We start from the raw sequence: 19,145 nt of genomic DNA on the forward strand, positions 1-19,145 counted from the left end.
AGAAAGGAAGTAAACTAGAAACTTTAACAGAATCAAAATAACCCACACCTTGTATATATAGCATTACATGTTAGTTGACAACATTTCATCAAGGACGAACATTAAAACTTTAAAAGCTACCCTAAATAATTTTTTCAAGAGAATAATGGGAATTTTTAACTAAACCTGCATACAATATATGAATAATATATGATGCTTGAGTTAGAGAACACACAGCCTGTGAGTCTTGAGCTTAAATTGTATGGTTGCATTCAAACCATAATTTCATTTCTGTGTGTCACATTTCTTTTTATTCTGATGTTCTTTACTTTGCTTTAATTTATATGTCCAATTATAGAATATAGAATACGATACATACCAAGAGAATGATTAAGGCCATCATTTGATTTTAGCTCACTCACCCCAAATTAGCCTACCTTTTACATTACCCTTGTTAGCCCCCTTGAGCCTTTTAAAACCCCTTTATTCTATTTAGCCAAATTACTAGCCTTAAGCAGAAAAACAAAATAAAATCTCAAGTGAATCCTTGGTTAGCTTAAGATAGACGAATTATGAATAAAATAAAATGTGGGAAGCCTTTTGGGAACATGGGTAATAGAAACAAAAAGGTAGAAAAGTAAAAGGTAATAAAATAAAATTTGGGAAGCATGCTCATGAGAAAATCTAAATGATTCAATTATCATGTGCATTAAAAAAAATTTTTTTTTTCAGCATCCAAATAAAAGGGGATACAAAAAAAAAAAGAAATTCCCCAATGAAAACAATGCACATGAAATAAAAATAAAAAGTAAAACATGAGCATGTAACAATAAGTGGAAAATTATGGGAAAATAGGTAAAGAGATTTTATCTTGCTAAATATGTATGTTAGGTGAGATCTAAGTCTAATTAAGGATTCACTTATTAGCTCACTTGACCCTATACATAAATCCTTACCTTTACCTTGGCCCCATTACAACCTTAATTAAGACCTCATGACTTTTTGGTATGACTATATTCTATAATTGTTGATTGGTTAGATGAAAAACAAAGCTGTAGAAATTAAGAATAAAAAGAAAAATAGAGTGAATAAACCCAATAAACACTGAGTGACTAGAGAGTAAACACAAAATCCAGTGAGGGTTCAATAACTCATCAACATATATCCGTGCTTAAAATTTACCAATTGTTTTGCAAGTTTGTACAATGCTTTCTTTCCCATCTCAATTGCTAAAGTACTTTATTATTTAAGGGTTGGCTATATATATATATATACACACAACTCCTTGAGAATGTGAATTAACTTAGCTACATGTAAGCTTTATATATGAGTGGATGAATTAGAATTGCATGACTCACTAGGTAGATGCATTTAGCATAGGTTGCATTTCATAACATTCCATCACTTTAAACCTTAATTATTTACCTTGGATTTAGCATGAGGACATGCTAGTGTTTAAGTGTGGGGAGGTTGATAAACCCATATTTCATGATTTCTTTTGTGCTTAATTAGAGTGATTTATTCAACTCTTCACCTACTTATTCACATTAATTGCATAGTTTTACTTTTCCTTCCTTATTATGTCATATAATGAAAAACATGTTTCCTAAGCTTTAAAAATTAATTATTTTAATTACCTTTATTTCCATTCGATGCCGTGATTAGTGTGTTGAGTAGTTTCAGATTTTCTAAGGCTGAACGACTTAAAGGATGAAAAAAAAACATGCTAGAATGGAAGGAGGAAGCAAAACGGAGCTTTAAAGAAACTGGTATTCACGTGATCGCATGGATGACGCGATCGCGTGCCAAGCACGAATCAGCAGCGACGCGGCCGCATGACTGACGCGACCGCGCGTCTTGAGTAGAGCGTACATGACGTGGTCGCATGACTGACGCGACCGCGTGGAAAGGAAAAGCTCCAAATGACGGGACCGCGTGACCCACGCGGACGCGTGACAGAGGCCACGCATCAGAAATTACAGAATACGCCCCCAGCGAATTCTGAAGCCCTTTTTGGCCCAGATCCAAGTACAGACAGCATAGACCAGAGGTTATAAAGTGTGGGAATGCTTCCATTCAAAGGGAGCTCGCATATTTTTACCTTTCAATGAATTAGATTTAGTTGAGAGGGAGATCTCCTCCCTTTCGCTTTTAGGATTTAGGATTTCTTCTTGTTTTAAGAGTAACTCTGGATCCAGGTTTAATTTTATTTTAATATTACTTCTCTTTATTTATTCCAACATTTGAATTGATTATTATTATTTATGAATTATTCCATGTTACAGATTTCTATTTGAATTAATGATAATTGAGGTATTTTCAGTTTATGATTGTTCTCTTTGACTTAAGTTACCATTGCTTCCCATCTAAGGATATTTTTACTATTATTCCAGCAACTTTACCTTTTTCCCTTTTGGTTCTGGTTAAGAATTTAGTAACTCAACAGTTATTAAACTCAATACAATTGATAATCGTGATCTTGCTAATTGAGCTGAACTTAAATAATCCCAACCTTTTCTGAGGAAATAATTAGGATTCAAAGGTCAACTTAATTAGTCCCTTGACTTTCCCTTACCCTGGTAAAGGTCGACCAAGTGGAGTTTAGATTCAACTTTCATTATTGTTGAGAGAGATAACTATGTTGGACCTCTAATTTCTCTACCTTGCTAAAAGTTGCTTTACAGTTATTATTTATCTTTAATTGCCATTTAATTCACTCGTCATTTAAATTGCTTGCTTCTCACCTTCTAAACCCCGATTACAACCCTTATAACCAATAATAAGAACATACTTCCTCGCAGTTCCTTGAGAAGACGACCCGAGGTTTGAATAATCGGTTAACAATTTTTAAAGGAGTTTGTTACTTGTGACACCCAACACGTTTGTACGAAAGGATTTTTGCCGGTTTAGAAACTATATCTACAACGCAACCGTTTCTATGAATTTCTTTACTGGTAGAAAACCCGACGTCACTCATACACTCATCCACTAGTTCCAAAAATACATATTTACTTAACCAATAAGCTACAAAAGTAGCTTCTCTAGGATCTAAAGGAACAATAAAAGTAGGGACAAATTCACCATTATGAAGTCATAAAAAAATGAGACCAATTAGAGTAAGAGTATTTAACGGTTATCTTCTTCCTATTAGAATCTTGCTTGTTGTAAATCACGTCTTTGCTTTTGGAGGACCCATGAGTTTTTGGATGCTTATCCTTGGAAGAAGACTTCTTAACATACCTACTCTTGGACAACTCTTTTGTATAATGGACAATATCACTTAAACTACTTTGAAGAAGAGTGAGATTCACATGGCCAAATACTGGCAATTGAAGAAGAACTACAACATCTTCTAAAGTGGGCGAAAACTCACCCCAAAAAGTCAAGAATGTGTGAGTCTGAGAGCACCATCACTACCAAAGCAAACTCATATCATATCCATTTCGTTGTACACCTAAGCCTGCCAAGAAAAAATCAATTAGTCTTTCTTCAATGCATAGCAACAAATAAATATAATAGTTTTCACAGAGAAAACTGTTGTAGGCATAAATTATAACATACACGCATTCAATAAAACATCAAATCCTAACCGTTCTAGTGTGCAACCCCTTATAACTTCATAATTTTCCAGCAAACAAGGGTTTCGAGAAGTTGCCACTATGAGACCTTCTCCCACTTCTGTCCTAAAACTCTATCCTAGAAAAAGTAAGTCCAACATAAAATTTAAACAATTCATTATATTCAAAGATAGAAAACCAACTTAGAATATTATTGTGCAAACAACAAAAAAATCAAACTCCAACTGATCTCAGAGAAAATAGCACCGTCCTAATAAAAAGGACAACGTATTAAATTCGCAAGCTGAAAAGTAATTCAAAAAATAATTTGAAAGAATAAGTAAAACTCATTATTCTAATTAATTAAAACCTAATTCTAATTTTACCAAACTAACAAGAGGTATGACAAAAATAAACGACATAAGTTTAATGCAATTGAAACAAACTCATTCACTAAACTCAACTAAAATCTTCCAACAACTCAAGCACTCTTAATCTCACTTTACTTAACCTACTTTAATATTATTTAATTTTTACATCTATTAAATTAACACAACAAATCTTAATCACACACTTCATTAAACAAATTTAACAAAAACTCTAACAAAATGCTAAAGTCACAAATTAATATGAAAAAATAAAATAACCATACCAACAATAAATCTGATGATAGTGGCTGCAAGGTCTCTTTAACGTGGTGGTGATAGAGGCGGCAATGACGGCTACGTGAACAACAACCACGTTAGAGGATGCGGCGGGGACAACAGTAGTAGCAGAATTGACGACGACGTGCAGCGATGGCACCAACGGGTGCTCCAGGCGGTGGCAACGACGATGAGCTCCCGACAGTGGAGACAGTGAGAGTTTGACAACGAGGGAGGGAGAAGACGAGAAAAGAGAGAGAGTGTGGTATGTAAAATTGTTACTCAGAGGTTGTAAAATTTGTTGTTCATTCTCTCCCTGGAAATGGCTCCAAAAACTGGTGCACAATACCATGGTCCAGAAATAACTTCACAACTTCGCACAACTAACCAGCAAGTGCACTGGGTCGTCCAAGTAATAAAACCTTACGTGAGTAAGGGTCGATCCCACGGAGATTGTCGGTATGAAGCAAGCTATGGTCACCTTGTAAATCTCAGTCAGGCGGATATCAAATAGTTATGGAGTTTTCGAAAATAAATAATAAATAAATAGAAAATAAAGATAGAAACACTTATGTAATTCATTGGTGGGAATTTCAGATAAGCGTATAGAGATGCTTTCGTTCTTCTGAACTTCTGCTTTCCTACTGTCTTCATCTAATCAGTCCTACTCCTTTCCATGGCAAGCTTTCTGTAAGGGCATCACCGTTGTCAATGGCTACATCCCATCCTCTTGTGAAAAGGTCCAAATGCTTTGTCACGGCACGACTAATCATCTGAGGTTCTCGATCATACTAGAATATGATTCACTCTCCTTTTGCGTCTATCACTACGCCCAGCACTCGCGAGTTTGAAGATCGTCACAGCCATCCCTTCCCAGATCCTACTCGGAATACCACAGACAAGGTTTAGACTTTCCGGATCTCAGGAATGGCCATCCATGGGTTCTAACTTATACCACGAAGATACTAATAACTCGGACTCGGTCCCCTGTATTAGATATCTAAGAGATACTCATTCTAGCTTGTTTGCATGTAGAACGGAAGTGTTTGTCAAGCACGCGTTCATAAGTGAGAATGATGATGAGCATCACATAATCATCACATTCATCATGTTCTTGGGTGCGAATGGATATCTTAGAAGCGGAATAAGTTGAATTGAATAGAAAACAGTAGTACTTTGCATTAAATCATGAGGAACAGCAGAGCTCCACACCTTAATCTATGGAGTATAGAAACTCTACCGTTGAAAAATACATAAGTGAATATAGGGTAAGCATGGCCGAGTGGCCAGCCTCCCATGGAGGTCTAGAGATCTAAAAATGATCAAAAGATGTCTAATACAATAGTAAAAAGTCCTATTTATACTAAACTAGTTACTAGGGTTTACAGAAGTAAGTAATTGATGCATAAATCCACTTCCGGGGCCCACTTTGTGTGTCCTTGGACTGAGCTTGAATGTTACACGTGCAGAGACTCTTTCTGGAGTTGAATGCCAGGTTGTAACATGTTTCTGGCGTTCAACTCTGGTTCGTGACGTGTTTCTGGCGTTTAACTCCAGACTGCAGCGTAGAACGCCCTTTTGCGTCATCTAAACTCGTCCAAAGTATGGACTATTATATATTTCTGAAAAGCCCTGGATGTCTACTTTCCAACGCAATTTGAAGCGCGCCATTTTGAGTTCTGTAGCTCCAGAAAATCCACTTTGAGTGCAGGGAGGTCAGAATCCAACAGCATCAGCAGTCCTTCTTCAACCTCTGAATCTGATTTTTGCTCAAGTCCCTCAATTTCAGCCAGAAAACACCTAAAATCACAGAAAAATACACAAACTCATAGTAAAGTCCAGAAATGTGAATTTAACATAAAAATTAATGAAAACATCCCTAAAAGTAACTAGATCCTACTAAAAACATACTAAAAACAATGCCAAAAAGCGTATAAATTATCCGCTCATCACAACACCAAACTTAAATTGTTGCTTGTCCCCAAGCAACTGAAAATCAAATAGGATAAAAAGAAGAGAATATACTATAAATTCCAAAATATCAATGAAACATCGCTCCAATCAGATGAGCGGGACTTGTAGCTTTTTGCCTCTTGAATAAGTTTGGCATCTCACTTTATCCATTGAAGTCCAGAATGATTGGCGTCTATAGGAACTCAGAGTTCAGATAGTGTTATTGATTCTCCTAGTTCAGTATGTTGATTCTTGAACACAGCTACTTTATGAGTCTTGGCCGTGGCCCTAAGCATTTTGTTTTCCAGTATTACCACCGGATACAGAAATGCCACAGACACATAATTGGGTGAACCTTTTCAGATTATGACTCAGCTTTGCTAAAGTCCCCAATTAGAGGTATCCAGGTTTCTTAAGCACACTCTTCTTTTGCTTTGGACCTTGACTTTAACCGCTCAGTCTCAAGTTTTCACTTGACACCTTCACGTCACAAGCACATGGTTAGGGACAGCTTGGTTTAGCCGCTTAGGCCAGGATTTTATTCCTTTAGGCCCTCCTATCCACTGATGCTCAAAGCCTTGGGATCCTTTTTATTTACCCTTGTCTTTTGGTTTTAAGGGTTACTGGCTTTTTGCTCTTGCCTCTTGGTTTTAAGAGCTTTTGGCTTTTTCTGCTTGCTTTTTCCCTTTTTTTGTTTTTTTTTCGCTATTTTTTTCTATTTTTTTCTGCAAGCTTTTGTATTCACTACTTTTTCTTGCTTCAAGAATCATTTTTATGATTTTTCAGATTATCAAATAATATGTCTCCTTGTCATCATTCTTTCAAGAGCCAACATATTTAACATTCATGAACAACAACTTCAAAAGACATATGCACTGTTCAGGCATTCATTCAGAAAATAAGAAGCATTGTCACCACATCAATATAATTAAACTAAGTTCAAGGATAAATTCGAAACTCATGTACTTCTTGTTCTTTTGAATTAAAATAGTTTTCATTTAAGAGAGATGATGGATTCATATTCACTACTTTAAGGCAAAGTTACTAAATACTAATGATCATGTAATAAGACACTAACATAGATAAACATTTAACATAAGAAAATGAAAAACAAAAAGTTTAAGAACAAGGAATGAGTCCACCTTAGTGATGGTGGCGTTTTCTCCTTGAGGAACCAATGATGTCCTTGAGCTCTTATATGTCTCTTCCTTGTCTCTGTTGCTTGATCCCTAGTGATTTTGGTGCTCCTATCCTTAGTTGCTCCCAATAATTGTGTGGGGGAAAATGTATCCCCTGAGGTATCTCAGGGATCTCTTGATTTGCAGTCAAATGTTCTACCACTGAGCTATAGATCCTTTACATGAATCTCTCCATCTCCCATGACTTGGAGGTGGAAGCTTTTGTCTTCCCTTTTCTCTTCTCTTTTTTTTTTTTTTGAGGTTTCTCTGGCCTTAGGTGCCATCAATGGTTATGGAAAAGTAAAATAAGCAATGCTTTTACCACACCAAACTTAGAATGTTGCTCGCCCTCGAGCAGGAGAAGAAAGAATAGATGAAGAAGAAGATGTGGATAAAACTAGGATTATAAGGAGAGAAGGTGGGGATCCTGTGGGGTCCACAGATCCTGAGATGATTCTGTGAGGTCCACAGATCTTGAGGTGTCAAGGATTTACATCCCTGCACCAATTAGGCATGTAAAATGCCTTTGCATGCAATTCTGGCGTTTAAACGCCGAACTGATGCTTGTTCTGGGCGTTCAACGCCCAGATGCAGTATGTTTCTGGCGTTGAACGCCAGTTCTATGCTTGTTTCTGGCGTTCAGCGCCAGCTCCATGCTCTGTTCTGGCGTTGAACGCCAGCCAGATGCTCCTTACTGGTGTTTAAACGCCAGTAAGTCCTTCCTGCAGGGTGTGATTTTTCTTCTGCTATTTTTGATTCTGTTTTTGATTTTTCTATTTATTTTGTGACTCCACATGATCATGAACCTATGAAGACATATAACTAATAAAAATATAATTAGATAAAAATTGGGTTGCCTCCCAACAAGCGCTTTTTTAATGTCAATAGCTTGACAGTGGGCTCTCATGGAGCCTCACAGATGTTCAGAGCATTGTTGAGACTCCCCAACACCAAACTTAGAGTTTGACTGTGGGGTCTCTGGTTGACTCTGTTTTGAGAGAAGCTTACTGTGCCTCTTTTTCATGTTTACAGAAGGATGTCCTTGAGTTTTAAACTCAAGGGAGTCCTCATTCAATTGAAGGACTAGTTCACCTCTGTTAACATCAATCACAGCTCTTGCTGTGGCTAGAAAGGGTCTTCCAAGGATGATGGATTCATCCTCATCCTTCCCAGTATCTAGGATTATGAAGTCAGCAGGGATGTAAAGGCCTTCAATCTTTACTAGTACGTCCTCTACTTGTCCATAAACCTCTTTTCTTGAATTATCTGCCATCTCTAATGAGATTCTAGCAGCTTGCACCTCAAAGATTCCCAGTTTCTCCATTACAGAGAGTGGCATGAGGTTTATTCCTGACCCAAGATCACATAGAGCCTTCTCAAAGGTCATGGTGCCTATGGTACAAGGTATTAGGAACTTTCCAGGATCATGTTTCTTCTGAGGCAATCTCAGTTGATCCAATGCATTTAGTTCATTGGTGAACAGGGGAGGTTCATCTCCCCAAGTCTTTTTACCAAATAAATTGGCATTCAGCTTTATGATTGCACCAAGGTACTTGGCAACTTGCTCTTCAATGACATCCTCATTCTCTTCAGAAGAAGAATACTCATCAGAGCTCATGAAGGGCATAAGGAGGTTCAATAGAATCTCTATGGTCTCTAGATGAGCCTCAGAGTCCTTTGGTTCCTCAAAGGGATACTCCTTATTGATCATTGGACGTCCCATGAGGTCTTCCTCCTTGGGATTCATGTCCTCCCCTTCCTCTCTAGGTTCGGCCGTGTTGACTATGTCAATGGCCTTGCACTCTCCTTTTGGATTTTCTTCTGTATTGCTTGGGAGAGCACTAGGAGGGGTTTCAGTGATTTTCTTACTCAGCTGTCCCACTTGTGCCTCCAAATTTCTAATGGAGGACCTTGTTTCATTCATGAAACTCACAGTGGCCTTAGATAGATCAGAGACTAAGTTCGCTAAATTAGAGGTATTTTGTTCAGAGTTCTCTGTCTGTTGCTGAGAAGATGATGGAAAAAGTTTACTACTGTTAAACCTGTTTCTTCCACCATTATTAAAGCCTTGTTGAGGCTTTTGTTGATCCTTCCATGAGAGATTTGGATGATTTCTCCATGAGGGATTATAGGTGTTTCCATATGGTTCACCTATGTAATTCACCTCTACTATTGCAGGGTTTTCAGGATCATAAGCTTCTTCTTCAGAAGATGCCTCTTGAGTACTGTTGGATGCAGCTTGCATTCCGTTCAGACTCTGAGAAATCATATTGACTTGCTGAGTCAATATTTTGTTCTGAGTCAATATGGCATTCAGAGTATCAATTTCAAGAAATCCCTTCTTCTGAGGCGTCCCATTACTCACAGGATTTCTCTCAGAAGTGTATATGAACTGGTTATTAGCAACCATGTCAATGAGTTCTTGAGCTTCTGCAGGCGTTTTCTTTAGGTGAATGGATCCGCCTGCAGAAGTATCCAATGATATCTTAGCTAATTCAGACAGACCATCATAGAATATATCCAGGATAGTCCATTCTGAAAGCATGTCAGAAGGACACTTTTTGGTCAGTTCCTTGTATCTCTCCCATGCTTCATAGAGGGATTCACCTTCCTTCTGTCTGAAGGTTTGAACATCCACTCTAAGCTTGCTCAGCTTTTGAGGAGGAAAGAACTTGGCTAAGAAAGCCGTGACCAGGTTATCCCAAGAGTTCAGGCTATCTTTGGGTTGAGAGTCCAACCATATTCTAGCTCTATCTCTCACAGCAAAAGGGAAAAGCATGAGCCTGTAGACTTCAGGATCTACTCCATTAGTCTTAACAGTATCACAGATCTGCAAGAATTCAGTTAAGAACTGAAAAGGATCTTCAGATGGAAGTCCATGAAACTTGCAGTTTTGCTGCATCAGAGAAACTAATTGAGGTTTCAGCTCAAAATTGTTTGTTCCAATGGCAAGAATTGAGATGCTTCTTCCATGTAAATTGGAATTAGGTGCAGTGAAGTCACCAAGCATTCTCCTAGCATTATTATTATTTTTGGCTGCCATCTCCTTTACTTGTTCGAAATTTTCAATAAGGTTGTCTCTGGATTGTTGTAATTTAGCTTCTCTTAGTTTCCTCTTCAGAGTCCTTTCAGGTTCTGGATCAGCTTTAACAAGAATACCTTTTTCCTTGTTCCTGCTCATAAGAAAGAGAAGAGAACAAGAAAAAAAAAGAGGAATCCTCTATGTCACAGTAAAGAGGTTCCCTATTGTTAGTGGAAGAAGAAAAGGAATAGGGGTGAAGAAGAATGGAGAATCCAAACACAAGGGTGAGGATAGGAGCAGTGATTTGAGATGAGGAGATGTGTTAGTGAATGAATAAATAAATAGAATAGGATGAGAGAGAGAATTTTCGAAAATAATTTTGAAAAAGAGTTAGTGATTTTCGAAAATTAGGAATGAAATAAAATTAAAATTAAAAATTGAAATAATTAGTTAATTAAAAGAATTTTGAAAAAGAGGGAGATATTTTCAAAAATTAGAGAGATAGAGTTAGTTAGGTACTTTTGAAAAAGATAAGAAACAAACAAAAAGTCAATTAGTTAGTTGAAAAAGATTTGAAAATTAATTTTGAAAAGATAAGAAGATAAGAAGTTGGAAAAGATATTTTAAAATCTAATTTTTGAAAAAGATAAGATAAAAATATATTTTTGAAAAGATATAATTGAAATTAGTTTTGAAAAAGATTTGATTTTTAAAATCATAATTAATGACTTGATTCATAAGAAATCACAAGATATGATTCTAGAACTTAAAGTTTGAACCTTTCTTAACATGCAAGTAACAAACTTGAAATTTTTGAATCAAAACATTAATTGATGATGATATTTTCGAAAATTATGTAATAAAATTAAGAAAAAAATTTTTGAAAAATATTTTAAAATTTTCAAAAATAATGGAAAAGATATGATTTTTGAAAAAAATTTGAAAAAGATAAGATTTTTAAATTAAAAATTTAATTTGATTCATGAGAAACAATTAATTTTAAAAACTTTTTGACTAAATCAAATCATATTTTCGAAAATTTTGAGTAAAATAAGGAAAAGATATTTTTTTGATTTTCAAATTTTTAATGAAGAAAGAGAAAAACATGAAAAAGACTCAATGCATGAAAATTTTGAATCAAAACAATGAATGCATGCAAGAATGCTATGAATGTCAAGATGAACACCAAGAATACTTTGAAGATCATGATGAACATCAAGAACATATTTTTGAAAATTTTTATATGCAACGAAAACATGCAAGACACCAAACTTAGAAATCTTTTATGTATAGACACTATGAATGCAAAAATGCACATGTAAAACAACAAAAGATGCAAAACAAGAAAACATCAAGATCAAACAAGAAGATTTATCAAGAACAACTTGAAGATCATGAAGAACACTATGAATACATGATTTTTCGAAAAAAATGCATAAAATTTCTAGAAAAAATGCAATTGACACCAAACTAAAAATTGACTCAAGACTCAAACAAGAAACACAAAATATTTTTGTTTTTTATGATTTTATTATTTTTTTGGATTTTTGTATATTTTTTCGAAAACAATTGGGAAAAAGGAAGTAATGAATTCATAGTCCTCAATCAAAATCCTGGGAATTAGACATGGCTTAACAGCCAGCCAAGCTAAAACATGTTATATGAAACTCTAGAATTCATTCTTGAAAATTTAGAATAATTTTTTTTCGAAAACAAAAGAAAAATTTCTGAAATATTTTTGAAAAATTTTTGAAAATAAAACAAAAAGAAAATTACCTAATCTGAGCAACAAGATGAACCGTCAGTTGTCCAAACTCAAACAATCCCCGACAACGGCGCCAAAAACTTGGTATGCGAAATTGTTACTCAGAGGTTGTAAAATTTGTTGTTCGTTCTCTCCCTGGCAATGGCTCCAAAAACTGGTGCACAATACCATGGTCCAAACATAACTTCACAACTTCGTACAACTAACCAGCAAGTGCACTGGGTCGTCCAAGTAATAAAACCTTACGTGAGTAAGGGTCGATCCCACGGAGATTGTCGGTATGAAGCAAGCTATGATCACCTTGTAAATCTCAGTCAGGCGGATATCAAATAGTTATGGAGTTTTCAAAAATAAATAATAAATAAATAGAAAATAAAGATAGAAACACTTATGTAATTCATTGGTGGGAATTTCAGATAAGCGTATAGAGATGCTTTCGTTCTTCTGAACTTCTGCTTTCCTGCTGTCTTCATCCAATCAGTCCTACTCCTTTCCATGGCAAGCTTTCTGTAAGGGCATCACCGTTGTCAATGGCTACATCCCATCCTCTTGTGAAAAAGGTCCAAATACTCTGTCACGGCACGGCTAATCAATTCTGAGTTTCTCGATCATACTGGAATAGGATTCACCCTCCTTTTGCGTCTGTCACTACGCCCAGCACTCGCGAGTTTGAAGATCGTCACAGCCATTCCTTCCCAGATCCTACTCGGAATACCACAGACAAGGTTTAGACTTTTCGGATCTCAGGAATGGCCATCCATGGGTTCTAACTTATACCACGAAGATACTAATAACTCGGACTCGGTCCCCTGTATTAGATATCTAAGAGATACTCATTCTAGCTTGTTTGCATGTAGAATGGAAGTGTTTGTCAGGCACGCGTTCATAAGTGAGAATGATGATGAGCGTCACATAATCATCACATTCATCATGTTCTTGGGTGCGAATGGATATCTTAGAAGCAGAATAAGTTGAATTGAATAGAAAACAGTAGTACTTTGCATTAAATCATGAGGAACAGCAGAGCTCCACACCTTAATCTATGGAGTGTAGAAACTCTACCGTTGAAAAATACATAAGTGAATATAGGGTAAGCATGGCCAAGTGGCCAGCCTCCCATGAAGGTCTAGAGATCTAAAAATGATCAAAAGATGTCTAATAAATAGTAAAAAGTCCTATTTATACTAAACTAGTTACTAGGGTTTACAAAAGTAAGTAATTGATGCATAAATCCACTTTCAGGGCCCACTTGGTGTGTGCTTGGACTGAGCTTGAATGTTACACGTGCAGAGGCTCTTTCTGGAGTTGAACGCCAGGTTGTAACGTGTTTCTGGCGTTCAACTCTGGTTCGTGACGTGTTTCTGGCGTTTAACTCCAGACTGCAGCGTAGAACTGGAGTTCAACGCCCTTTTGCGTCATCTAAACTCGGCCAAAGTATAGAATATTATATATTGCTGGAAAGCCCTGGATGTCTACTTTCCAACGCAATTAGAAGCACCCCATTTTGAGTTTTGTAGCTCCAGAAAATCCACTTTGAGTGCAGGGAAGTCAGAATCCAACAGCATCAGCAGTCCTTCTTCAACCTCTGAATCTGATTTTTGCTCAAGTCCCTCAATTTCAGCCAGAAAATATCTGAAATCACAGAAAAACATACAAACTCATAGTAAAGTCCAGAAATGTGAATTTAACATAAAAACTAATGAAAACATCCCTAAAAGTAACTAGATCCAACTAAAAACATACTAAAAACAATGCCAAAAAGCGTATAAATTATCCGCTCATCAGAGAGCATTCACACAAGTGAGGTAGAAGGATTTCGCGATTGAATTTTAACCCAATTTTACCGTGACTGGTGGATTTTTTCGACGGCAAATCACCAAAACGACGTGTTTCATTAAATCATGATTCCAGAAAAATATACCAACAGTAAAATTGATGCCGATGAGTTATATTTTCGCGCCAATAATTACCATTGGCTTTAGCGACGAAAAATCTGTTCCAACAGCAACCTTTTATGGCGATGAATTTCTCCTCCTTTCTATCAGAAAACCCGACAGTAAATCCGCCAGTATAGTTTGACGCTAAATCTGACAGTAATTTCATCAGTACTTAGCGTTTTAATTTTCTTGTAGTGAGGCAGGGAAAGAATTGAAAAATGAAAATGAACAATGCTAAATTGATTATGAACGGTAGAGAGAGCTCATGCGATGATGACGACAAAGGGAGCAAACACGATGAAAGTGACAACGAAGAGAGCTTTATGACGATGGTGACGAAGGGAGCAGATGTGATGAGAACGGCGGCGGAGGGAGCTCGTGTGATGTAAGTAGTGATGGAGAGAACTCGTGTGACGCGAGCGATAGCGGAGGAAGCCACGGAGAAAGGAGTGGGTTTTATTTGTATGCGAGCATGTGAATGGAGCTCGAGATTGTGTTTAAGTTATGGTTACTCAAATTTTCAACAGATTTATTAACTAATTACAAATGGATTTTTTATTAGTGAAAAATCTAAAATCAAATTTCAATTTTATCGACAAAATTACTGACAGATCTTATAATCTGCTGATAAATTTTTGAAAAAAAATTTAATTTTTTTATTGACAGAAAATCCATTGGTATTTTCGACAGCAAAATTCCATCGAAAAAAAATCTGTCTATCATTTACTATTTTCTACTAGTATCTTGAGTCAAATAATTATTTTATTATAATGACAAATATAATTGTTAGAATATTAGAATATAGCTCAAATAGTTTTTATGTGAATAATTTGTGTGATAAAGATGACAGGATTCAATTATATATGATCACAGTTATCGGGATGATGATGTGATTCTACTTAAAAGGAGATAAAAGATATTGTATGAAACATGATATCATCAATCAAGGAAATATAATGGAGAATATCATATATAACAGTACTAATTAGTGAAAATAAAAGAGGCAAGGACAATAAATTAGATTATTTGGTAGTTATTCTAGTGGGATAAGTACTTTTTTCGTCTCCAAGGTCTGGGGTCGAAATCAAAATCGTCCCCAGCCTTTTTTTTTTTTATTAAAATCATTCTCAACGTTCAAAAACGCTTTAAAATTATTTTTTTCTAAATTTTTGGACCAAAATACCCTCATCATTATCATTCTCCTCTTCACCTTCCTCACCCCACCACCTCCACTGCCACCAACATTACCACCACAACCACCATCAACACCAACACCACCACCACCACCACCAACACAAACACCAAATAACAGCAACAACACCATACCACTACAACCACCATCAACACCAACACCACCACCACTACCACCACCAACACCACCACCACCACCACCACCATCAAACACCACCACCAACACCAACACCAAACAACAGCAACAACACCAACACCACCACCACCACCACCACCACCACCATCAAACACCACCACCAACACCAACACCAAACAATAGCAACAATACCATACCACCACAACCACCATCAACACCAACACCACCACCACCACCACCACCACCATCAAGCCCCTCACCGTAACCCCCCACCCCTCACCCCACTCCCTCACCCCCTCACCCCCTCACTGTAACCCCCTACCCCCTCATCCCATTCCCTCATCCCCTCACCCCCCCACTATCATCATCAACACCACCCCCATTATCATCATCAATACCAGAACCACTACCACTCCCACCTCAGAAAATCATAACTAAGAAAATCAGAACTCAAAAAATCAGAAATTACAAATTTCACTTTGAAATCAGAATCCAAATTCAGCAACAATAATATTCTAAATTTAAGCCAAATCACAAAAAATTAAATTATAGATATTCCATAACAAATTTCACAAAAAAATTCAGAAATTCTAGATATTCCAGTTCAAAGAAGAAGAAGAAGAATGGTGGATCACAGGCGGCACGGCTGCAGTGCGGATCACAGGGCCGCAAAAATGCCACCGTTGTTGGGCCATCGTCGAATTGCTGCCGCCGTTGAGTGCGCCGTGGCTGTGGTGGTCGCTGGAGGAAGAGAGAGCCAGAGGAGTAAGAGAGCAAGCGAGATCTGAGGAGAGAGAGAGAGAGCTCGGGAGCAGAGGAGAGAGAGGGGAAACCTATGCTCAGCCACCGCCGCCACTGAGATCCACCACCGTCACCGTCGAGCAGAGCCACCCCCTTTGTCAAAGCTCTCTTTAATGGCTTCCACGATCTCCTTCAAGTCCTTATGCCGCACCACCATCTTCATCTCCATCATCTCCCCATACTTGCTCCTTGCGTCATCCTCCTCCGCCACCGGTGCCGCCTTCTTCCCTACCATCGGAGGCGACGGCGTCACCGGATCTCCCACCACCGACGATCCCCTCATGGAAGACCTCCTCACTGACGATCCGAAAGAATGAGGAAGAAGGAAGTTAAAACTTGGAAAGGAGGGTCAGGGACCTGAGAGTTTGGTTAGATCTGAAAGTAGGAGGAAGGCAAAATTTTGGGGGTGAAGGGGGGGAGAGAGACCGAAGAGGCTGGGAGTGGAGTGGGGGTAGGGTGGGGTTTTTCTTTTTTTTTTAATATTATTTTTATTTTTGTTTTAGGGGTAAAATTGTTAAAGTATTATTATTTTTTGTAAAAATGACAATTTTATAACGTTTTGTAACGTTGAGGATAATTTTAATAAGAAAAAAAGATCGGGGACGATTTTGATTTTGACCCCAGACCTTGGGGACGAAAAAAGTACTTATCCCTTATTCTAGTAGTGCATGATTGATTGAAAAAATGCAGCATTTGCACAACAAAAAGAAATAGAAGCACGCACGCATCAACAAGAAATGAAGAACAGAACTGAAATACTATGTCATTTTATTTATAAGAGTCGTTTTACTTTTTTTTTCACTAAGTTCATAATGAATATCAAATTTTCTGCTTATATTTAACTAGTATTTTCATATATATCTTTGAAACAAATTTTAGGTGGATTTGGTTTTGTTCTTCCTCTTTTATATAAAGAAAAAGACTATATCATTAGGAGAGAATTCAACAAAAGTGATGAGAGAAAAGGCAAGATAATGTGTCTTGTGTAAAGGGCTGTGGTTTAGACTTTATTTTTGGCGTTTGTGATTCAAATTTTGAATCAGGTTGCTATTTTAGAAGTGTGGGATTTGAGTTTCATTTGTCTTATTGATGTTGGAACCGATATTTTGGTTCTTTTGTTTTGTCTTTAAATTAGTAATTGTAATCAGTGATGCTTATCATAGAAATTCTATAATGATTTATAGTGGAGAGTACATATAAGTATCATTGCACTAGACTAAATTAAGATACATGCTGATGTTACATTCTTCCTTTTCTCAGCACTGTGCTTTTATTTGCTTAAATTTGTAAAACAAAATAGAAAAATCTCGTATTCTCTCAGTAAAATAAAAATCCATTTTAAAGTTAAAAGTGATTTTAATTCAAATTTTGACTTTGTCAAGATCAATAAAATCAACATCACTTATTATTTATATCCACATTCAACTTGCTTAGTTATTTCATGAGAAAGAAAAATATCTTTAGGTCACACGTGCCTTTGTAAATATAATGTCGACCTAAAGAAGAAAAAAAACGAACACGATGATGAACGCTGGTTTACACAACTTAATTCTCTTAAAAAAAATGATTACACAAGTTTATTTTCTATAAGATACACTTGTAAAAGAACAATATCTCCTACAATTTGGGTACTAAAATTTTTAAAATAATAATAAATGAATGAATGATTGCTGTTTCCTAGTTAACTCCTTGATCAATACTATTGGCTACGCAAATTGCTACTGTATAATCATCAAAAAAGGTATATATACATATATATAGCCACTCAATTTAATTTTCTATAATGATAAAGTAACCCCACTTACTTCATAGCTTCACAATCACAATCAACTAATGAACATACAAAAAATGAATTCCTACCTTCAAACATTTTTGCAAGTCACTTAGGACAATTGACATTCTCTAGTGATATTAAAGGCCTGCTTCTCCAAAGAAAGACATAATCATTTTTGGTTAGTCTCATAAATGGTCCTACTTTGGAATAATAAGAAGCATTACCTACTCTCATTAACTTTTCCAATTCATATCCAAGTAGGTTTTTTTGATCCCATTGTGGTGTTGATAGGGTTTATTAAATTTGTCAAATAAATAAAGCTGTGTGTTCAATTACAGCTATGATGCAACTGATGAGGATCGGATATGTTAATTTAATTGGAGGAATGGAATATAAAATTGACATAAGTTAAAAGACCATGATTGTCGTTATCAAATTGTCAAAGCCTTGTTCTAGCTAGTTAATAGAAAAACCAAAGTTTATGATGATTACGTTAAGGAAAAGTATAAGTAGACAATAAAAATATTAAATAATGTGAACAATGGATATATCGAATGTTCATTTTATTAGTGTGCAGATGGTTATTCTAATATTAAAATTTAGATGGATAATTTGAAGGTGTAGTGTGTTTTAATTTGATTAGTGATTGTTTATGTTGTTCAAAAAAGTTATTGGTTACCTAGCATTACCTTTAGGTTAATTGTTGTTAATTTGCATTGATACATTGATTAATAATAATGGATTTGTGTAGCCTATTGCATGGACTAGCACTACAAAATTTGTGTTTGTTTGTGAAAGTTTTTTTAGTGGGAGTTATTAAAATTTTTATAGTATATTTTATTTTTGATAATTTTAAATAATTAACAAAAACTTCTACTGTTATAATATTCTCAACTCAATTAATTATAAAAAAATTCAATCTAGACAAATATTCACTAATCCACTACAAAAAAATTTGGTTAAAATGGCGGTTTTTTTGGGTATTTAAGGCGGTTTGAACCGCCATTATTACCAGAAATGGCGGTTTTAGAAAACGACGTAATTCTGGGCGCCATTCTGGTTATTATGGCGGTTTTTGGATAGGTTAAAACGGCGGTTCAAACCGCCATTATTTTCAAATAAAACGGCATTTTTTAGTTGGTTAAAATGGCGGTTCAAACTGCCGTTATTTCGAGGGTTAAAACGGCGGTTTGGTTAGTTAAAATGGC

The 19,145-nt window shown here is 36.2% G+C and overlaps 1 non-coding gene across 1 annotated transcript; it reads left to right on the forward strand.

Annotated features, from left to right (window-relative positions):
- The first annotated feature begins 9,850 nt into the window (after positions 1–9,850).
- LOC148562502 (small nucleolar RNA R71) lies at positions 9,851–9,958 on the forward strand. Its single transcript, XR_015886354.1, has one exon. It is a non-coding gene; the product is annotated as a small nucleolar RNA R71 (small nucleolar RNA).
- The last annotated feature ends 9,187 nt before the right edge of the window (positions 9,959–19,145 follow it).

This window comes from Arachis ipaensis, chromosome B6, assembly GCF_059453495.1.
Source record: "Arachis ipaensis isolate K30076 ecotype BB chromosome B6, ASM5945349v1, whole genome shotgun sequence".
Taxonomy (NCBI): domain Eukaryota; kingdom Viridiplantae; phylum Streptophyta; class Magnoliopsida; order Fabales; family Fabaceae; genus Arachis; species Arachis ipaensis.